At 39.0% G+C, this 24,267-nt stretch overlaps 1 long non-coding RNA gene across 1 annotated transcript in view; it reads right to left on the bottom strand.

Annotated features, from left to right (window-relative positions):
* Window positions 1-3,665: 3,665 nt before the first annotated feature.
* Window positions 3,666-24,267, bottom strand: part of LOC141585287 (uncharacterized) — a 70,649-nt gene continuing 50,047 nt past the window's right edge. Inside the window, exon 3 of the long non-coding RNA XR_012518687.1 lies at window positions 3,666-6,012. This is a non-coding gene — a long non-coding RNA (uncharacterized LOC141585287). The remainder of the gene's footprint in view (window positions 6,013-24,267) is intronic.

The following is a 24,267-nucleotide window of genomic DNA, read 5'->3' as shown; positions in this document are numbered from 1 at the left end:
AGAATAAGACCAGAAGAACAGAGCGTCTCCCTTTATAGTAAGTCAAACTTTTGAAGGCTCCATTTACTTTCTGCAGCTAATGGACTCCCAGTAGATGTCACAGCAGAAAAAACAGGTAACTTCACAGGTTACCATAAGATGTTCTAAGTATAGTGCACTTGAATGCTTCTTACAATCATAGCCCTTTTAATTACTGCATTATATAAATGGAACACCTGGGAAAGTGCTTTAGTATCAGTCAGGATTCATTAAAGAAAATTGAAACCACGCTAAGTATTTCATTCAACAGAAATAATTTAATTCAGGGAGCTGCTTCTGTGGGTGGTACAAACGTGAGGAGTGAATCTTTCAGTTGTGAGGAAGTCCAGAGATGAGAGCTGCAAGGACTCAGACAGAAAACAGCATCACCAGAGCCAGAAGCTGCTGCTATCTAGCAGAAGGGAAACCTCTCACAGGTGCTGCCTGCTGGGAGCAAAGCTCCGGCCGCAATGTGAAAAGATGTTTCAGAGACCCCAGGCAGAAGAGAAGTGATAAACATTATCAGAAAATGCCCCCTGGTGCAGAGAGAAGGAGTGAGCAACTCACGGTCCTGAGCTCCTGCAGCCTCCAGGAGCTCCCAAGCCTCTCCTGCCTCCTCCTGGGACTGCGCACACCTGGAGACCTGGCTCACCACGCTTACCCCAGCTCCAGTTGCCCAATATGCAGAGCACACTAACTTAGAAGCCAAATTTGCTTTCTTTATCTGCTAAAAGAGCATATGGTTAAATTTAAATTCTTCAAATGTATTGCTTTCAATAATTATATTTATTACATACTAATGATAGTCTCAACAAACTAACTTTCCAGCAGGAGATTTCAGGAAGTCACTGACATAGAGGTCTGATGAAGAAACCAGACAACATAATGAAAGATCCCAATTTTAAGATTTAATTAGAAAGTTAAAAAACATCCTATTTCTACTGAAATCTATTTGCTAATGATTAATAACATGTCCAGAACACAGTGTGTTACAGTGGCCAGTAGTTGTGTCTCAGAATCAATCAGAAGTGGGTTTGAATCTCAGCACTACCAATTGAAAACCATCCGAACGTGGGTAAGTTTCTCTACCCTGCTGAGCTTCAATTTCCTTTCCTGTTATCTGTCTTGGAATAATTTTGTAAAGATGAAGTAAATAATTCATTCTCTAAGTACAATATATGTTTGATGCCGAGTAGTCCTGGTGCACGACATTTAGTAAATTAAACAATTATTATTATTAATACTTTAGTGATAGCAACAAGAAGTCGTTTATCAACCATTCTAATGTTTTTCTCACTGTGTCTTTCTGTTTTATAAGGATGTCCCCACTAAGTAAAGGGCACTAAGATGCTATCAACAATTAACTAAAATTTCTTGCAAAGATGAAAGCAATCTCTTAGATACTTTTATGCAGAAATTCCGTCACTTAAGTGGCAAAACTAAAAGGTTCCATCTGCCCCACTTACACAAAAGTTATTATTTAACATTTGTGTAAGTTAAAGATAAAATTTATAAAGAATTTACCAAATCTACATTTTCTCCTTGAAAATATTTTCTTTGTTTTTGTTTGTTTGTTTGTTTTTTGTTTTTGAGATGGACTTTTGCTCTTTGCCCACGCTGGAGCGCAATGCCAGGATCTCTGCTCACTGCAACCTTTGCCTCCCAGGTTCAAGTGATTATCCTGCCTCAGCCTCCCGTGTAGCTGGAATTACAGGCACTGGCCACCACCCCCAGCTAATTTTTTTTTTTTTTTGTATTTTTACTAGAGACGGGATTTCGCCATGTTGGCCAGTCTGGTCTTGAACGCCTGACCTCAGGTGATCTGCCCATCTTGGCCTCCCAAAGTGCTGGGATTACAGGCGTGAGCTACCACGCTTGGCCTTTTTTTCTTCTTCTTTTCTTTTTTATAAAGGACTCTCGCTCTTGTTGCCTCGGCTGGAGTGCAACGGCGTGATCTTCTTGTTGCCGGGGTCGGAGTGCAGTGGCGCCATCTCAGCTCACTGCAACCTCCATCTCCTGGGTTCAAGCGATTGTTCTGCTCGGCCTCCCAAGTAGCTGGGATTACAGGGGCCTGCCACCATGCCCGGCTCATATTTTTTTTTTTTTTTTTTTAATTGAGACGGAGTTTCGCCCTTGTTACCCAGGCTGGAGTGCAATGGCGCCATCTCGGCTCACCGCAACCTCCGCCTCCTGGGTTCAGGCAATTCTCCTGCCTCAGCCTCCTGAGTAGCTGGGATTACAGGCACGCGCCACCATGCCCAGCTAATTTTTTGTATTTTTAGTAGAGACGAGGGTTCACCATGTTGACCAGGATGGTCTCGATCTCTCGACCTCGTGATCCGCCCGCCTCGGCCTCCCAAAGTGCTGGGATTATAAGCGTGAGCCACCGCGCCCCGCCGAAAATATTTTCTATCTCTCTTTCTACTATGATAAACTAAAAACTTGAATAAGAGCTTAAAAATAAAATTGGAACATAAATAACGTGGATGCGGGAGGCTGAGGCATGAACTTCACTTGAACCCGGGAGGTAGAGGTCGCAGTTAGCCGAGATCATGTCTCTGCACCTAAGCCTGAGCGACACAGTGAGACGGTCTCAAAAAAGAAAAGAAAGCAAAGAGAAACAGACAGGATACCGTGTATCCGTGCACTTGTAATATCTCTCCCCTCCATGCCAGCCCTGTGCTATGCAGCTTCGACAATACAGTGCGCTCATGTGATGGGTACTCTGCCCTTAACTTTCTTCTGTTTTTCTCCCCCCACATCTGTATTGCTGGTGCCTGGCACCAGGCCCCCAAACACATTTTTCCAGCATTACAGAACGTGGGAAGGCCAATAAGTTCTCAAAATCGTCTCTTCTGAGCTCCTCTCAAGTAAAAGAGGTGCCAGCAGCAATTAGAGGAGAACTGACAGAAATATCTGCACCTCCACAGCTGTACTTTGTTTTTAAAAAACAATTTCTTAATGAAAATGTGTTCTCCAATTTCAGGGCAGAAAAGACGTATAGATCAGTTAGCATTTGCCATTTATCAAAAAATTGAGGGTATCGATCTGAGCTTTGCGTGGTAACGGAAATCATTAATTTAATCATATACTTTATATTTTCTTCCTCCAAATATCCTCTTCATGTCTGTGCAACAGAAAATCTTCTGACAGAAAACCTAGGCAAACGTTGCTTAACAATGTTTTGTCATATCATGTTCTCTTCATTCATTACGCCCTTGGTGAATCACATTCTACCTCCTGTAACTATCACTATAGCAATTTCATTCTCTGGGATTTTCAGTAGATTTCCGATTAGCAAGCCCGCATCACTTCAGTCTTTTCCCTTCACGTTCCTCTGCAGCCTTTTGTGCTAGCCATTCCCTTGAAACTTTTTCCTGATGGCTTCTCTAATAACATTGTGGTTCCATTTCTCCTTTTTAGACCTCTTCATCTTTATTTATTACACAATCTTTACGTATGCCTAATAACCATGAGCATATAAGAAGATCACTGTCATTCAAAGCGAAGGTGGAAATTAACTTTTAGAGAACATATGTTAAATGCATGATCCCAATTAGTAAAAAAAAAGAGCAAGACAGTAATGATCATTATCATTTCTTAGTACATATCACAAGATCATTTATAAGCATTTCTGTATTATTTGCTTTAGGCATCCTATTTTACATCTTTAATGTCCACAACAACCATATAAAGATTATCGCACTATGCTTAGAGATGAAGAAAATAAGGCTTGAAAAATTTACAAAACATGGCCACGCTTGTATGTGGCAAAGCTCAAACTGAAGCTCTTCTGTCCCTTAGTTTTTCCATTGAAGCCCATTTCTATCAAGTATTCTCTAGGCCAGAAAGGGTAGCAGCCGATATGTACGCCCCAATTCCTTCACCTTTGTGCACAAGGCCAGCCTTGCTATTCAAAGATAGAACTACCCACTGAGCCAGAGCATGACCTCAGATCCTTAGAGGCATAGTACTCAAGGCAGCTATTGCCAATTAATTAGAGTTGGCATTGGATGGGGCAGACAATTTAAATTTCACACAGGTCTTCCTCAAGTGTAAAATTTACTTCTTGTAATTTGCTAAAATGGTTAATCCCCATAGGTACTACCTGTTAATCAAAGAATAAATTGACCCCGTTTTTTATTAAAGGCCTGAAAACGTTGATAAACACATAATATAACTAATATGTATCGACACTTTTCTGCATCAAACATCTCTTGTTCCTCCGACCACTCATACTATGACAAAATAGATTAAATAATTGTGCAAACCTTACTGCTATATATCTGTTAGCTTTGCTGTTTATGGCAATGACTCATCATGTTATCTAGTTCCAGGGACTCTTTTTTTAAAGAATTGAGTTAAAGACATTTGAATTGACATTGAGTTGTAATTTTTTTTTTTTGAGATCCTCATAAGTGGGGGAAAAAAAGGAAGGAATGAAAGAAGGAAAAAAGAAATGAAAGGAAGAAGGGAGAGAAGGAGGGAGAAAGGAAGAGAGGGAGGAAGAGAAATCTCTTCTTTGGAAATGGTTTATATAATAAATAAACAAATAAATAATTCAACCACTTTTTATTTGATTAATATTTGCTAAGCCCCTTTCAATGAACAGGCATCTTTCAAAAAGATAAGATATATAGCAAATAAATAAGCTTATTTTCAATGTAGTGTATGAAATGCTTCTTATAAAATGTTACGAATTCCATTCTAATTGCATGTGCCCTCTTGGCGAACTTTCTCTCTTTGCTGCTGGTTCATATTTTCAGTAAGTGATTTAAGGCAAATTTAGGGAAAAAATAGGTGAGTTACTTGAAAAGCTGATTTGTTTCCAGTTGTTTCAGGTTAGGCTCTTTTGAGGAGAGCATGTTACCTCATGGGGTAGCTGTGTTCTATTTTATTCCACATGGTGTCACTCTGTCCCTACTAAGGACACAGTTATCTTCTAGTTTCTGAACTTCCACTGGATCTTACGAAGATAAGCATTTCTGAAGCAAAGTAATGGGGAAAAAAATGCCAATTTTCACTGTAAGTTTCTTAACTTTTTCCAATCTTCTTACTTCTTTCAAATTTTAAACCAAATAGCACCTTGTAACATAAACAGGATTGCATTACTTTGTCGTCAAATTATTAGAGTAAAAATGCATTATTTCCAAAATGCATTTGCAACAAATTCACTGCAAATATTCATACATGCACACACTACACACACACACACACACACACACACACACACAATTATATATGATAATTAGAAACCAATAAAATATTTTTGTGAGTAAGCACAACAGGCAAAAATATGTTAGAAGAAAAAAATCTATTGTGGTAATATATACACTTGTATATGATTCCAAAAAGTCAACCCCACAAATGGACTAATGCTTGTCTAGATCAGGGATTTTTAAATAGCAGTAAAAAACAAAGATTCAGAGGTAACAAAACAGCAATCTTCAGACAGTCACTGGTCCATAGAGGAAGAATTGTGCTTATTCTTGATAATGTGATTTGAAAACAAATGTATTTTGTTTTTGAAAACAATGTGATTTGAAAACAAAGAGGCACCAAGTGGGAAACTTTTGAGAAGCACTGACTTTCTGTAACTGAAGGCGTTCAAGTCTGGAAAATGTAGCTGCTTGGTAATAATGTTGAAGAAGACCTTCAAGCAAACAATGGTTGACGACCTTCCTGAAGTCCTTTAAGAGTCTTTTTAAGCCGGGCGCGGTGGCTCAAGCCTGTAATCCCAGCACTTTGGGAGGCCAAGGCGGGTGCATAACAAGGTCAAGAGATCGAGATCATCCTGGCCAACATGGTGAAACCCCGTCTCTAATTAAAAATACAACAAAAATTAGCTGGGCGTGGTGGCTCTCACCTGTAGTCTCAGCTACCCGGGAGGCTGAGGCAGGAGAATTGCTTGAACCCGGGAGGCAGAGGTTGCAGTGAGCTGAGATCGTGCCACTGCACTCCAGCCTGGCGCCTGGCGACAAACCAAGACTCTGTCTGAAAAAAAAAAAAAAAAAAAAAAAGAGTCTTTTTAAGTGTGGGATTATATGCCCCAAAATAACTACTACATTACGTCAGAAGAGATTGGTGCAGGGTAAGCAGCAGAATGGGCGAGGCATTAAAAATATAAAGTCCAACTTCCTAATATTTTACCTAAAACTGTATGCAGCTCCTGGTAGAAAATTCTAAATCTTGTCTATCTATTAATATTATTTCTCTCCAAAAGTTTGCAAGCAATTCAAAAATAGTTGCAAAATCATTTCTTTTTAGTGCATCACCTAGTCAAATGCTAAGAACATGATAGTAACTTAACATTTATTGTAGAATGGAAATTATAAAATCTAATTAAGGCTCAAATCCCAGTAGTACAATGCCACTTCAGAAAGCACCTGAAATTCCGGGTAATACAAAAGTAAAAGGTAATATAGACACAGATGTGATTGGGAGCAGTATTTATAATCTACTTCATTTGATTGATTGAATTGTACAGTTGACTTATATTTTTATTATAACTACGCTAACTAGTGTGATATATAGTCTTCCAATTCTCTTGTGTTTATGTATGTTTTCATGTACGTGCTTAAGATTTCTTTGCATATAATTAGGTGACACTATGGGTATTTTGCTGCACATTTATTTTCATACCACCCACTTAATAGTCATTTACCAAATGAACATTCAATGACGGTCTTCTACATGCCATGCTGATTGTGAAGTATAATGGTGAACGGGACACAACTGAAGTGAATAGGAAGGAAGACGAAAACACTCAGTGAGCTGGTGATACGGACTGCTCAGAGAACTAGGGCAGCCTGTAGAAGTCATCCAATCTTGCCTTTGGTTATTAGAAAAATCTTCTAGGAGGAAGTCATGCCTAAGTGGATACTAAAAATAGAAGGCATTGGCCGGGCATGGTGGCTCACACCTGTAATCCCAGCACTTTGGGAGGCAGAGGCAGGCAGATCACGAGGTCAGGAGATGGAGACCATCCTGGCTAACACCGAGAAAGCCCATCTCTACTAAAAATACAAAAAATTAGCTGGGCGTGGTGGCATATGCCTGTGGTCCCAACTACTCGGGAGGCTGAGGCAGTAGAATCACTTGAATCTAGGAGGCACAAGTTGCAGTGAGCCAAGATTGAGCTACTGCACTCTAGCCTGGGTGACAGAGTGAGACTCTATCTCAAAAAAAAAAAAAAAAGTAGAAGGCATTACCCAAGACAGAATGTGAGGAGACAAACACCTTTTATTTATATAGAGAGAACAGTATGTAAAAAGACAAAATAAAATTAGGAGGAGAACAGGGCACTATTGAAAATGTAGCAAGAGAGATGGTGTAGGCTGTGACATACCTTCCGGTCCCTGCTAAGGGTTATCCTGAGGGATATGTAAAGCCGCCGAATTGGCGCACAGGTGGCATCATCCAAGGTTTGCCTTTTAGAAAGGTTAATGTGACTGCAGCTGGGAGAATGAATTGGGATTGGACAGACCTGCAACCAGGGACACGTTTAGGAGGCGGATGTAGTTCCAGACAAACCATAAGAGCAGCTGAACTAAAGTAGGGGAAGAGAGGAGGGCAAAAAGTGGACGGATACCCGGCAAGTCGGGGCGGTGGGAGACGAGAGGGGAGGGACACATGACAGGGTTCTTGGTGGGGAAGGGCGAGGTGCTGGGACAGACGTGGGGCTGTGCAGCAGCTCTGGCCTCCCTTCTCCTGATTCATCAGACAGCCCGAGGGTCATGATGGGGCCGCCCGTACCCATGCGCTGTTCTGGCTGGTCAGAGTCTAGGCTGAAAATGTCTTCAGACAACATCTTCTCCTTAGATGTCATAAAGAAAGGGGAAGAAAAGGAAGGGAAAGGGGAGGTGGGACCGAAAGACTGAGAGACGAGACAAAGTGAAAAAGAAAAAGACGGGAGAGAATTAGTATAAAAAAGAAAAGAAGATCACATTCTCGTTTTTAATCTCAGCCATCCTATTGAACACAAGCAAATTTTGATGAGTTGCTTGTGGTCTCCGTGTTTATTTTCCTCATTTGTAATTTTAATATCAGAGGGGTTTTACTAAATAATATGGTAATATCTGTAAGGTACTAGCATAGAGCAGACGATGAATACATTGTGAAAGAGGAAAGAAATACATTTTTAAAGAACATATCATTTTTCATTTTTCAGGCACACTCTTCACAATGCTTTGTCTATTCCATGCCAGGCACCATCAAGCATTGAAAAATAAAAATTAAGTATATTAATTAGAAACACAGGTCAAGATGCAGAAGCGTGAGAGAGAGAAAGAGAGAGAGAGAGAGAGAAAGAGAGAGAAACCACTCAAAAACTACTAAGTAAACAAACATTTGGTGAGTTGTAGGGATGACATTTTGAAGTTCAACTCAGAGATGGGATCCCTATATTCCGGGTTGCCTTTCACCTTAAGAATTTTTATTTTCAAGGAGACTGCTGAAAGGCTGATATGTTGGCAGAGCTTTCAAAATTCTTATGGAAATCTGAGGGGAAAAAAACAACTGGATTTCACAACTCAGGAAGAAGCAGAAAAACACTCAGCACCCCAGGCTGTCAGCTGGGACCCAACAAAGGTCTCTGTGAATAATGAGGGTGAATCAGAAATAGACCAGCTCTTCAAAATTCCAAAGCCCTGATATGGATCAGCCCCGATTAGCATGCAGGCTATCTGCCCCTATCCTAACTGTTTGCCAGAAGTAACAGTAAATCCTCTTTGGAAGAAGAAAACATTATTGAGATCTGCATATTAGAGTTTTTTATATTGCAATGTCCAGAATTTGATAAAATTTTAATCATATGAGGACATGACTTCACACAATTGAAAACCAAGGGAAAAAACAGGTAATAGAAACAAGCCTGAAACAGACCCACAGGAAATTCATGTGTTAGAATGTATTGCAGAGACTTGAAAATAACTATGATTACTATGTTGAAGGAATTAGATGCCAAGGTAAGGAGAAGTAGAAAACGAGAAAGTGTTAAAAAGAATCAAATAGACATTTTGGAACTTGTACATGCAACAACTGAACTTATTAACTCAGTAGGCAAGTTTAATAGGAAATCATATACGATTAAAGAAAAGACTAATCAAGTTGAAGATAGCTCAGAAAAATAAATCCAGATTGAGATATAGAAAGCCTAAAAGACCAAAACATTTGGAAAAAATGTAAGAGATACATGAGAAATGGGGAAAAGGTTTTGCATATGTTTCATTGAACTAAAGAAAAAAAAGGAATGAGAAAAAATAATGAGTCAGAAAAAAATCTGAAAAAATAGTGGCCAAGAAATTTGCAAAATAAATTAAAAACAAGAATCCACAAGTTCAAGGAGAACTTCACGACTGAAAGAGAATAAGTATAAAGAAAATCATACCTAGACACATCATAGTGATGTTAGATTAATTGAGTAATTAAGGTAAAATACTAAAATAATGCTTGGAAAAAGAACCACCCAATCATTGTAATAATAATAATTATTATTATTTATACATTATTATTACTTATAATGAAGTTCCTCTTACATAGAGCAACTGGATAATCTGGTGAACTAATGTAGAAAGAGTACATGATGCTGTATCATTCTTCTAAAATATTAATTTTAAATAATAGCCTCTTACACTTACATACTGTTACATGTTCAGATTTTCATTCAGGTCATGTATGTCTTTTTAAAGTTCTTTAAAGAAAACTACTTAATTAGATTATTTTTAGTAGAAAAAAATATTACTATTCTCCTTACACAGATTAGGCAATAGAGCTCAAAGCATGCAAATGCTATCTGTTGGAAAACATTTCCAAATGTGTCACCACTCAACTCCATGGATTAGAATTAACTAAATATGAGCTCCCCAAACTGCATCACAAGGAAAAGTACCACTGTGTGTGAAAGAAAGTAGAAGCAACAAACAGCAGATTTAGACTGCTAAATATTCCATATATTGGAAATATTAGGCAGAAAATATAAATAACCACGTAGGGGCTGGGTGGGGTGGCCCACCCCTGTAATCCCAGCACTTTGGGAGGTTGAGGCGGGCGGATCACCTGAGGTCAGGAGTTCAAGACCAGCCTGGCCAACATGGTGAAACCCCATCTCTACTAAAAATACAAAAATTAGCCAGGTATGGTGGCAAGCATCTATAATCCCAGTTACTCGTGAGGCTGAGGCAGGAGAATCACTTGAACCCGGGAGGCGGAAGTTGCAGTGAGCTGAGATCCTGCCACTGCACTCCAGCCTGGGGCACAAGAGCAAGACTTCAAATCAAAAAAACCCCAAACCAACAACAACAAAAAACAAACAAAAAAACAAACCATGTAGGAAATGTTTTTTTTAAAAAACTATAATTTTCAAGAGTGAGAAGCCATTAGCAACCAGACATATTCGGTTAGATAAGGTTTATTTCTAGAAGCACAATGTCTAGAAATAAAAAATAAAAGTTGAAATTAATAACGTGGTGGTTGGATAAATAGCAGATTAGACTCTACTGGATAGAGAATTAGTGAACCAATTTTGTATCTAAAGATAGTATCCAGAATACAGCACAAATGTTCAAAGAGATGGTAGAAAGATGAAAGAGAGAGTAAGGGCTATCAAGGAGAGAATGAGGCATATTAGTGTGTCTCCCAGAATGAGAAGATGGGTAGAATGGAAGAAAGAGAATATCTGAGATTTTCTTAACTAAAAAAAAAAAAATCACAGGTAGACCAGGCATGGTGGCTTATGCCTGTAATCCTGGCACTTTGGGAGGCCTAGGCAGGCCAATCTCTTGAGGTCAGGAGTTCATGACCAGGCTGGCCCATATAGTGAAACCCGATCTCTACAAAAATACAAAAATTAGCCTGGCATGATGATGGGGTCCTGTAATCCCAGCTACTCGGGAGGCTGAGGCAGGAGAATTGCTTTAACTGAGAGAAAGAAGTTTCAGTGAGCCGAGATCGCACCACTGCACTTCAGCTTGGGTGACTGAACGAGACTCCATCTCCAAAAAAAAAAAAAAAAAGTCACAAGTAAAGAAAATTTAACCTGTATTAAGTAGATAAATTTAAAAATATATACACCTGAACACATTTCAATGAAAATGCAGAATCCCAAAATAAGAAAATACAAAAATATAAAAGGAAAACATAAATTGATGACAGAAGGGCAATTGGACTGATAGCATGCTTCTCTATAAGAACAGTACAAATGAGAACACAATGGGATAGTAAAACTGAGTATGTTTATCATCCACAGACAAACACTACCAGAAATTCTGAATGAGGTATTTCAGAAAGAAAGAAACTTGGAAGGAAATTCTGAGATGTAAGGAGGAACAGAGAGAAAAGCAAATGGTAAACATAAATAAATCCAAATAAATATTATTCACATAAAAGTATTAAAAATCGCAATACCTGCATTACTGATGATGTGATCTTATATCTGGAAAAACCTAGAAACTCCTTCAAAAACTCTTAGATTTTACAAATGAATTCAGTAAAGTTTCAGGATTCAAAATCTACCTACAAAATCAGTAGCATTTCAATAACCCAATAATAATCTAACTGAGAAAGAATCAAGGAGGTAATCCTGCTTACAATAGGTACGAAAAACAAATTAAAAAACCCAAATAATCTTATTTAAACAAACATCAAAAAAAAACCTAGGAATAAATTTAAACAGGTGAAAAGCCTCTGCAAGGGAAACCGTAAGACACTGATGAAATTGAAGATGACTCACGTAAATCATTAGGTTTTAAAGACAGTGAAATACAAATGCAAGTAAGCAGGGTTCAAGAAAGAACAAAGCAAGACATATGTTAAATTTAAAGTAGGACGATAAAAAATCAAAATATATCACTAACCACCAAACGGGTTAATGACTGAATTTGCCAGTTCAAATACAAATACTATCAAATTGTTTTTAAAGATCCTGTAATATACTATTTATACAAGATATATCTAAAACAAGAACAAAGAAATGTTGTATATTAAAGGATGAAAAAGAGCAAATACAAGTAAAATAAAACGGAATGAAGTTCCTTAATTTGGTACAAAACAAATACATAGGAGATAAATAAAACATCTGGATTAAAAACTCCAAACTTTTTTTTAAGAGACAGGATCTCACTCTGTCACCAAGGCTGGAGTGCGGCGGCATGGTCGTGATATTCCTAAACGCAGGTGATCCTCGTGTCTCAGACTCCTGAGTTCAGGAGCGTACTGCCATGCCTGACTAATTTTTAATATCTGTTTTTGTAAAAATGGGGTCTCACTCTATTGCCAAGGCCGGTCTCATACTCCGGAAAAACTAAGAACTTTTGAGTTCCGCTACTTGATTTTAAATTCTGGTCATATGATGCAGGAGCTTTGTACCTTGAATAAGTTGCTTACAATTTTTAACCCATTGTTTAAGATTTATCTGTAAAACTTGCATAAACACATGGCCGGGCGCAGTGGCTCACGCCTGTAACCCCAGCACTTTGGGAGGTCGAGGCGGGCGAATCATGAGGTCAAGAGATCAACACCATCCTGGCCAACATGCTGAAACCCCGTCTCTACTGAAAATGCAAAAATCGGCCGGCCGGGGTCACAGGCGCCTGTTGTCCCAGCTGCTCGGGAGGCGGAAGCGGGAGCATCGCTCGAACCCGAACCCGACAGGCAGAGGATGCAGCCGGGGGTTCGCGCCCCCGAGCTCCAGGCCGGGGGAAATGTACGCAAGCACAGCTTCTATCTGAAGCATGTTTTATTAGGATTAATTAACATGCAAAGCCCTTAGAACCACGCTTAGAAGAGGCCAACCCGCACGCTTTTTGGTTTTGTCTTGTTTTTGTTTTTGAGAGTCTCGGTCTGTCACCAGCTGGAGTGCAGTGCTGACATCTCGGCTCTCCCGGGTCAGGCGATTCTCCTGCCTCGGCCTCCCGAGTAGCTGGGACTACGGTCGCATGCCACCATGCCCAGCTATGTTTTTGTTTTTGTTCTTTAATTTTAATTTAATTTAATTTTTGTATTTTTGTAGACACGAGGTTTCGCCATGTTGTCCGATGGTCTCTATCTCCTGACCTTGTGATCCGCCCGGCTCGGCCTCCCAGAGTTATGGGATCACAGGCATGAGCCACTGTACCCGGCCACACACATGGGTTTTTTCAAAGGAATAAGACCATTAGTAAAGTGAATCGACTGATGTAAAATTCTCATTTTAGAGTACTTTTCAAATTAGTTAATCATCAGTAATTTGAGCAATACAGACAATCCAACAATTTTTTTTCTGTTCCATTTTATCTTCTAAAAAAATGGCCTAATGAATAGCTGACAAGAACACATTGCATATATAATAAAAAGCTAAATAAACAAGAGTTGCATAGTAGGATATTGTTTTATGAGAAAAAATGTTTAGAGATTAATTTGAAGCTGCCATTTTAGAGGCTGTTTATTTTGTATAGAAATATTTAAAACTATATTGCCAACAAGTGCTCGAATTTAGAGGTTCTCATTCTTCATCTCCACATCTTTGTGGATGACATCATTGAATTAATTGAATATCCAGATAAAAGCATTAATAGTTGCTGTTATCCTAATTGTTTTCACATAGACACATGGCTGCCATGACCAATATTGATTAATATTTTCTGCTTAAAACAAAATAAGAAAAACAGCATTTTTTTTTTTTTTGGTAGAAAGAATGTGAATAACATTGCCCTTCCTTCCTGAAAGAGCTATTTGTTGCCCGAATGGAGGGAAACAATTAAATACTGTCTTTAAAGATGACAAGTTAAATTCACAGTTAAACATCTGCTGTTAGGCCAGAGTTTGCTGAAGCTTTTGAGGTGGTTTAAGGGACCCGTATTTCCCTGGCATGGGGAGTTAATATGCCCATAATGACAGTGTTGTGTGATTCGTTCCTGTTTTTTTCCTCCATGTTTTTAAAGAGGACGATTTTCAGCTGTTCTTTGTTAGTCTTCAAATAAAGTTTAAATAGGCCAGAAGATCAGTTTTTGACGCAAGTTAAATCAGACTCATATCTGTGCTCCACGGTAAGAAAAGACATTGAGTCTTCATTCTCGGTGGCACTTCTGTGCCGTCTCAAAAGTGTAAACGCAAATACTTGAAATCACTCATGAATTATCATCGACTTATAGAAGGCTCCTGAGTTTAGTAACTTTTCTCTTTATTTGACCAGGTGTGAGAAAAAGGTCAAGGACACTCCCTTCCTGCAAATGCACATAGGCAAACCTCACATAATTTTGTTTTAAAGGAACTTATCAAATCTGGGTGGAAATTTGTTAGTTTTCATGGTGATAGTATTTTCGGTTCCTCTGGGAAATCGAAACTGAAGAAGTCACATGCAGCACACAGCAATTTAGCACCAATGTTCTTGATACTCTGCAAACAGTGATGTTTAAACTCTTGAGTTGAGACAGGGTCTTGCTCTGTAACCCAGTCTGAAGTGCAATGGTGCAATCACAACTCACTGCAGCCTTGAACTCCTGGGCTCAAGTGCTCCTTCCACCGCAGCCTTTCAAAGTTCAGAGATTAGAATGAGCCATCACACCTGGACAAAGTCATTATTGTTATTACTTCCAGAGACAGGATCTTACTCTGTCACCCAAGCTCGAGTGCAGTGGTGTGATCATGGTTCACTGTAGCCTCAATCTCGATCCTCCCACCTCAGCCTATTTAGTAGCTGGGACTACAGGCGTATGCCGCACACCTGACTAATTTCTGTATTCTTTGTAGAGAAGGGGTTTGCTCATGTTGTCAGGCTGGTCTCAGACTCCCGGACTCAAGTGATCCACCCACCTGGGCCTCCCACAGTGCTGGGATTAAAGGAGTATGCCACCACTCTTGGCCCCATTACATATTTTTTAAATTTGCAATCTAATCCAAGAGACTTTGTTTTCCAGAGAGAAAGGGCCTTTAGAAGACCTATGGATAGACACAACTTAGTTTTTTAAGCACCATTATACAGCCACAAGCACATCTTCTCAACTAACCATTGAAGTCAGCTTGCCTCAGGCATTGTAACACTTTTTTCCAATAACTTTTCCCTGTGCTTCTTCCTTCATAGGCTACTTCTAATTATTTAACATAAACCTTTATTTTTCTATTTAGAAACATTACAAAAAAAAAGAATTGCTTGCAATTCATGGATTTTACAAATATTTTTCATAGTACAATTACTCTTCCTCTCCCTCTCCCCCAAGAGATACAATTACACACGGAAGTGAGCTTGGCACTCACTGAACACAGGTTTTTCCAGGTTATCTCAGAAGTAGAGAGCTCCATGGTAGGTTTTAGTTCCATGGAGATAGAGGCTTGAAAACAAGTAAACAAAGTTGAGGTCTTGATGCGAGCCTTGAATGGAGGCCTGGCCATTGCCAGCCCTCTGACAGTGAGGTGCCCTGTGCCTCTGCCCAGTGCTGGATGTTTTTGAGTCCTTGCCTTGAAATGATATTGCCAGGCTTTAATGGAAGTCACTAAAAGTATCATTTTCTACCCCTCTTCAAAAGAAAGCCATCAACAGTTCATCTAGCAGGTCCAAACTTTCAGAAGTAATAGTGGCAGCCCCCCACCTCAATCTCTGCATCAAACAATGCTTTTTCACAAGGAAACATCAGAGGCCAGCTCTGATACATGAAGAAAATGACCTTTTGCCCTGTACATTTCAGCAACTGCAGGTTGTCAACCCTAAGGAGCCTAAACATTAAAGAAAAGTAGAAGAATGAATAAAAAAGAATTTTAAGACCTTTGTCAACCATCTGAAATACTATCATTCTAGTGTAATTTAAATTTCTGAAAAGATTTGGGGCAATTCATTCAGAATCCAAATCTATTACAAGTCTCATTTCTTTATAGATTATTTTACAGCACACCAATCAAAACTGAAGAAAAGTCAATTCTTGTGAAATTACTGCAGAGTCAAAAAATCAGAAACTTTCTGTAGACCAATGAGGGACCTCTCAAATAACTCACTTGGATTAAAGCATATTATGTAATCATCATTGTGTAATTTCCTGATGCACATGCATTTCTAGGCATGCTCATATTTCAAACAGGACTAAGTTGTAATGGAGAACCATGATTGTTAGCAAATTTATTTGGATTATTTTTCGGGGACCAGTTCAGTAGACATAAATAAGAATGTCCTTATTTATTTATTTATTTAGATTCACGGTTTTCGTTGGGTTGCTCAGGCTGGAGGGCACTGGCATGGTCTCGGCTCACTGCAGCCTTGACCTCCCAGGGTGAAGCCATCCTTCCATCTCAGTCTCCCGAGTAGCTGGGACCACAGGTGTGGTCCACACACCTGGCTAATTTTGTGTCTTTTGTAGAGACAGGGTTTCACCATGTTTCCCAGGCTGGTCTCAAACTCCTGGGCTCAAGCAATCCACCCCTGTCAGCCTCCCAAAGTGTTGGGATTACAGGCAGGAGCCATGGTGCCAGGCCAGGATGATCTCTTAAAAAGTTAAATGTAACAGAAGAAATACTGATATGCTTAGATGTACACTTGCGATATTAAATGTGAAATTTGAAGGGTGTTTTAGTGCATCTCCAAACAAATTGTTCATGATATTTTAACACATAAAGCCCACCACTAGAATAAAAAATACTATCTTAATTAAAAATATGGAAATAGAAATGTTGTTTTGCATATACTGTGCCCCAAGATGATTTTCCTGAATTTTCTGAGTCACTTATCTAAAAATTCACGTGAACATGGCAGGTGGTCATCTTGATTCTCCCAACCAAATAGCATGAAATAGTTTGCAGGGCCTTATGCCACCTTTTCTTGTTCTATTTTTGTCTTTCAAATAACTATGGCCTGCTTTACTGACACTTAAACATACACATCAAATTGTAACTTTAGACTACAGAAAGATAATTTTTTGTCCTGTGCATTGTTACGGGAAACTTTATCATTCACTCTTTTCTGTACCTGAAATTTGAAGGATGTTAAAGATAAGAAAAATGTAACTTTACAGAAAGTGGTAGCTCCAACGTGTCAGTAAAAAGTCTGATGTTAAATTTTATTTCATAGTAAAATGCAGTAATACCCTTAGTGTATCGAATGTGTTTCCAAATGCGAAGCCAAAACCTACACGAACTCTGTTGCCAACCAATTTTTTGCCATGGTTCTCACTGTTGATGTGGAGTCCAAGCGAAGGCTTCAGAGGAGGAGGGAGGTACATCTTCACATCCAGCCTTCTTGGCAACAGAAGAAAGTGCTATATTGTTCTTCACACAAACCATCCCCATTAGAGCTCAAGATGTTCTTTTCCTTCTAATCCTCATTTGTACCCCTTAGCCATTTGTTTAGAATTAAATTAACTGCAATTTGGAAAATGTGGATGAAAGGTAGTGCATTGAGTAGATATCACATGTTTCCTGAATGGTGCCTGTTCGGCCTCTTTCACGGCCATTCATTGTGCTTGAAAGGGTGTAGTGTGTGAATTGTTGGACTGTCACTCTGCAGAGAAGTCTGGCTGCCAGTATTACCATGGAAACAGCAGGAAAAAGACAATTAACAAAATGGTTCTGATGTTTTTTTCCTATTTCTTTTTCTACTCTTTAGACTTAGGGAGGATATCCCCCCACCTTTAAAACACACACTCCTACAAGCACACATACACGCATGCACCAATTGGGAAGAAAATATATTTGAACTGCTCACTAAATCAGATTCTTCTATTGAGAGCATCCATGAATTAAAACAAAACTCTACTTTTAATATAAAATATTTCTAAATGACTCTCTCAACTTATTCCTCCCTCCCCCTCTTCAGGTTCTGTTCTTTTCAGACTTTGAAGGAATTCTTTGGAAATATCCTTAGGTAAACGACTGTTAATGAGCAGAGCCTGTGATTTTAACCCTGGCACATTCACTGGACTTTTAATTAGTCCCTCTTACCATCACTCCCGTGACAGAAACACAATGTGGCCCCAAGAGCTTAAACCAAAAGGGGCTCCCTTTAGATTCTCAGCCTTAGTGCAAGTTAGGTCATCAGGAAGAGCTAGTTACGCACAGCCACTAGGGTAAGAATTGGTGACTGAAGAGTTAACAGAGCATAATGAGTACATGTTTGATGTCATCATTAATGCTAAAAATGCATGGCGATCCAAACTTTGTCAGACTTTGATTTCCTTTAAAAAGGCTATTTATAAATAAAGGAAATGATTGTACATTGTAAGTATAATAATTAAAGTAAAATATGAGTGGGGGATCTATTGAGCCTATGTGTCAAATATTCCATTGAAATGAAACATTGTGCTTTGCAGATAAGGACTCCTAAGTGCAAAGAGATACTTGGGAGTGAGCAAATGAAGCCTTCTTTTGCAAGTTGTATTTAAACTCTGTTCTCTTTCCCAAGTCTACGGAAAAATTGGAGGCCTAAGTCCAGAAGCGACCTTGAGCTTGTTCTGACTTTAGTACAGATTTGTAAAAAGTTTTCTGCCAGAATGAAATGTACGTAGTGCCTATTATTTTACAGATCATTTATTGGCATTCCTGAAATCCTAGACAAACATACAGAAATCACTCTTAAAATTTACCAAACCAAGAAAGGCTGAACCAGTGCTGAATTATGTGTCTTTTACTTTTCTCCTACATTCTTTGACCCACTCAGAGAATTCTGTTCTCTTCTTTTTGGCAATATTAATTGAAAAAAAAAAAAAAAGGTCGTTTTTAGAATAGAATTCCGGGAAAGATATTCAGGCAAAAAAAAGTAATGTGTTTTTCCAAATTTTAGAATACGTGTGAATTAAAAGAACCTTTAAATATCTGCTAAAACATTTACTTTATAATTTAATTATGCTGGACCAGTAACTGTCTTTATAACATACTTTAAAACAGATCCTTAGAAAATGAGAGGGTGTCCTTGACTTAGACATTCCCATATTTTTGAAGAATACTAGACATTCATACTATGAAACAACTAAAGAAAGTGTTGGTGTATTAGGCAGGGGAAAATTTTTTTTAAAGTATGTGGTTTTAAATCAAAGTCAAGCAAAACTTGACATTTTTAACAAGAGAAAATCACAAACCTAGTAGAGATTTTTGCAGCTCTACTGTTAGCTATAGCTGACTTATTGTGAACTGTGTCTTTGAGTTGGGCAGAAATCACTGCCACAAAATTATCTACAAGGCATGTGAGATCATTGTTTTTTATTCACAGTGCAGGATTTTAGAGTAAAAAAGTTGAAACCTGATATTCTAAAATAAAAACTTGAAATAGGCCAGGAGGCGGTGGCTCACACCTGTCATCCCGCCACTTTGGGAGGCTGAAGCAGGCGGATTACGAGGTCAGGAGATCGAGATCATCCTGGCCAACACGGTGAAACACCCTCTCTACTAAAATACCAAAAAAAAAAATTAGCTGACTACGTCTCTGTAGTCCCAGCTACTCTGGAGGCTGAGGCAGGGGAATCACTTAAACCCGGGAGGCAGAGGTTGCAGTGAGCTGAGATGGTGCCACTACACTACAGCCTGGCGACAGAGCATTACTCCATCTCAAAAAAAAAAAAAAAAAACACCAAAAAATTGAAATAACTTCTCAAGCTATAATTATGACATATATTTTATTAACAAATCCAGTATGGCATCAATTGTGCCGGATAGTTCTAGTATGGCAGATGTTGGTAATGGCTAGTAAACAGCTGAGATTCATGAGACTCCCTGTGTTATCAGCTACCTCAGCATGCTCACAATCATCCCAAAGAAGGTGCACTTAATGAGGACAGGGGCTTTGCTCACTACCCTACTGTCAGTGCCTGTAAACCCGAAGTAGGCACCTCGAGAAGCACTTGCTTAGTCAGTGTCTCCGTGTTTGTCATTACGATGCAGCACGTTCTGAGACATTCATTCTTCTTCACGTCCTCTCATCAGTGCAATGTCTTGTTCTAGATTTCTCTTCCACTAAGGTTCATACAAGGTTGTTTAGATTATGGATTTGTATATCTCTGGAACTTGCCTAACAGATATTTCTAATTTTTGCTTATTTCCTTATGTTTCCTATATTTCAACACTTATAACCAGTATAATATAATAGTAAGTTATACCTGGTATAATTACATATGTACAGGAAATATAACTAAATATGTTAATCTTATTTCCCTTGAACTTTACTTATTTTCAATTTTAAAGAAATTCTTATATTCTCACAATATTTCCATTAAATAAGTAGAAAAGGTACATATGATTAATGACTACCATATTGAACAGTGCAGATAACAGAACTTTTCCATCACCGTGGAAAGTTTCTTAGACCATCGCTGTTCTAGGTCCTATTCACGCCAATGATGCCGTCTTACACACATTGCCTTGTTACCAAAGTTTTCTACTTAAAAGTATACTGAATAAACTATGGCATTTAATAACATATTAATAATGGAGCTATCTTAATTATCTCAATGAACAGACTAAAAACAAATTTTATTTTTAATAACAAAAAGTGAACGTGACAATTGCCACACACTGTAGCCACTTTCACTTTTTGTTATTAAAAATAAAGTTTGTTATAAATATATTATTGAACTATTGCTGCATACAAGATTTTAATTCTGGATTCTAGTAAAAACAATAGGCAGTCATGCAAGTAATGAGCAGTTCCGTAACACCACACATTTAGTGGTAAAGCTTTTCTATCATGCATTGCATTTTAAGTGTAGGCAGCATTTTACAGTATTTTATATAGTGGTTTGCTGGTGACGTAATATTTTTATATAAAATAAATATTTTATTTTTGCTAAAAATCCATAGAATTACACAGTTCTCCAGATTTCTGAAATGATACCTATTATCTCACCATTGTCCAGTTCTTATTTCTCCTGTATACAGTGCATTGTTTCTTATTTAGATGCTTTCAGTGAAAATAGAATTATCGTTAAATACTATCCAGTCTAGCATTCTATTTTACTCAGAGGTTAGCCATTCAAGATTCCCGTTCCATTTCCTTTCTTTTTCTTTTCTTTCTTTTAGCAATTTAAACTGTCTCAACTGCATTCACTCTTGTAAACGATTTGACTTCCATTATTGATTAGGTTAATTACAGTTTTCACCAAACCCACTTAATTTTTCTCAGATCATAGACTTACTCCAAATAATTTTGTATTCAAACATCCTTGTTCCCTATCTTAACATCTTAGTGTCTAGTTTCATTAAGAATTTAGAGGCTGGGCGCTGTGACTCACACCTGTAACCCCAGCACTTTGGGAGGCCGAGGCAGGTGGATCACAGAGTCAAGAGACCCAGACCATTGTGGCCAACATGGTGAAGGCTCATGGCTCCCTCGTGTAGTCCCAGCTACTTGGGAGTCTGAAGCAGGAGAATCACTTGAACCTGGGAGGCAGAGGTTGTAGTGAGCCGAGATCACGCCACCGCACTCCAGCCTGGGTGACAGAGCAATATATTCCGTCTCAACAACAACAACAGCAGCAACAAAAGAATTTAGAGTAGTTATTTATACAACTTTGTCAGTAAGGTTTATAATGCAAAATGTTAATCTTTCAGTTCTGAGGAAAAATATTAATAAAATGAAAATATTTTAACACATTCCAGAACCTTGAAATATTAAATTAGATTTTTTTCTAGTAGTGACAATATCCTAAGATAGTGAAAAGCATTCTCAAAAAGTCTTAGGTTTTGACAAATGGTTACAGGAACAGAAATTACTCCTTTAAAACTAAATCCTAGAATTTAAAATCGCCAACTGTTAGAAGTATTTCGTAAGTACAAGAAGAGCAGTCAACTTCCTCCCAAACGATACAGATTCCAACGGCTGTAGCTTGCTTGTTTTCACTGTGTAAATATTAGCAACAAATCCATATATGAACATGGTGTTGCATACACAAGCACTTAGCACATCAACAATGACAATAACAAAGTTTTGAACTTTCACGCCTCCTGGCGCATATTGGAGTATGATCTAACATTCTTTTCAGATGTTAGGCACTAACATTGAATCAGTACATTTTAAATGGCAGTTTTTGCCCTATGACTGCATTTGCCAACTTCACAGGGAATTAAAATGAGGAAAAGTGAGACCTCTAATTTGTGTGATTCAGCCTTATGCATTTAGTTCCCAGTCTATCCCTGCACCAACAAACATCGGCTCTCCAGTCCTTCACTTCTTCAGTATTGTTTGTCTCCATTGATTACAGTCCATGCTTTTCTGACATTTTCCTGGCTCCCGGGCTCCAATTTTTTCTCATCTCAGGCTGGTGGGAAGACCTTGCTGATCCAGCGTGGTTCCAGTAGGTTAGAGTAGGACCTATCCTCAGCCATTTCTACCCCTCCTTTTCATTTTTTTTATTATTATTATTATTTTTGGAGACATAGTAGCACTCTGTCTCCCAGGCTGGAGTACAGTGGCATGATCCCGGCTCACCCTCTGCCTCCCGGGTTCAAGCGATTCTCCTACCTCAGCCTCCAGAATAGCTGGGACTACAGGCATGTGCCACCACGCCAGCCTAATTTTTTGTATTTTTAGTAGAGACGGGGTTTCACCGTTTTAGCCAGGATGGTCTTGATCTCCTGACCTCCTGATCCCGCCTTGGCCTCCCAAAGTGCTGGGATTGCATTTGTGAGCCACCGCACTCAACCCTCTTTCTTTTTTTTTTTTTGAGACGGAGTTTTGCTATCGTTGCCCAGGCTGGAGTGCAATGATGCGATCTAGCTCAGCTCGCAGCAACCTCCACCTCCCCGGTTCAAGCGGATTCTCCTGCCTCAGCCTCCCAAGTAGCTGGGATTACAGGCATGCACCACCACGCTTGGCTAATTTTTGTATTTTTGGTACAGACAGGGTTTCACCGTGTTGGCCGGGCTGGTCTGGATCATTGTCTCCTGACCTCAAGCGATCTACTTGCCTGGGCCTCCCAAAGTGCTGGGATTATAAGCATGAACCACCACGCCCAGCCCCCGGTTCTATTCTTAATTACAAGTGTAAGGCTGTAAAGAAGGTCTTGATTCAGGTAAGAGGAAATAACTAATTAAGCCATTGTTTTGTGGTGATATATAACATATGCCCTAGGCTCTCCATCTCTTGAGAACAGTTTTATTTCAAATCTTAACTGTCTTTCTCTGACACTATACCATTACATGTACTTTGGGGTACCCTACAAGCTTGAATTTTAGGAGACTGGTATTGGAGATTTAGCCTTTTACACAGAAAACTGTCCTAGTCTAAGTTGGGGGAGCAGGTAGCATGCATAATCCATCTTCTGTGGTTTTATTAAGGCTACTGCTCCTGGAGGCCACTGGAATGCAATAATAGATGCAGGCTGAGGGAACAGTTGTATCGATTTATTATAGAAGATTTATTCTATCTGCCTGGTCCTTGGAGTGCTTTTCTAAAATTAATTAATTAATTAAAAGCTCCTAATATCAATCCTCTATTGAAAGCTAACAGTGGTTTTCTAAGGCCAGCAGGATACAATTTAAACTTCTTTACATGTATATAAGACCAAAACACACTTTAGCTGCTAATTCCTTCTGCCATACGTTGAGTTAGTGAGGAAGAAAATTTTTTTTAAAGGTAAGTATAGGACACTTAAAAGAATACATCATTTAGTTTCATCTAATTAAGCCGATGATTTTTTTTCCCCTCTGAAATATCTTTCTGTTGACTGAGAATCATCTCAATGCCTTGGAAGGTTTGCATGATGTTTATCATATTTCCATGGTGCATCCAAGATCAGAGCAGCACAGGGAAATGGGAAGGGCCGAGGGTTAGACAGCCAAGAAACCTGAGTTTTCCAGCACTTCTACGTCCAAGTAAAATTAGCATTGTACCAAAAAAATTGGTGCTAGAACACTTCACAACTCAAACAACTACAGCAGTACTTTTCCTCTAGAAAACTACTCTAATTGGGCATCCAGCAGTGCTTTATGCATATGTCTTCCAAAGGGGTCTCTTTTGGTTCAGATATCACCGAATTCTACTGCATGATAGTGCTCTGGATGGTGCATTATGAACAACCACAGATGGGCCCTCCTGCAACATCTTCAAAGGGCTTGGAATTCTCCCTCCTTCAAAATCTTCAAGATTAAGACCTTGTCTCTTCAATAAATGAAGTTCACAGAATGCCCTTGCTTGAAATCCCACGCAAACCTCCCTCTGGTTGGGATCTACATGCTCCCCAGCTGCCCAGGGTCAATGTCAGCCTGAAAGAAAAGAGCCAGCTGCCACTCCCTGCCTCCAGCCACCTCACTCTGGCTCGCTGTTGTATCTACACAACGTTAGATACAAATTGAGAAAGTTGTGTGCCG

Source organism: Saimiri boliviensis, chromosome 8, assembly GCF_048565385.1.
Source record: "Saimiri boliviensis isolate mSaiBol1 chromosome 8, mSaiBol1.pri, whole genome shotgun sequence".
NCBI classification, from domain to species: Eukaryota; Metazoa; Chordata; class Mammalia; order Primates; family Cebidae; genus Saimiri; species Saimiri boliviensis.
This window is presented reverse-complemented; position numbering and strand designations above follow the sequence as displayed.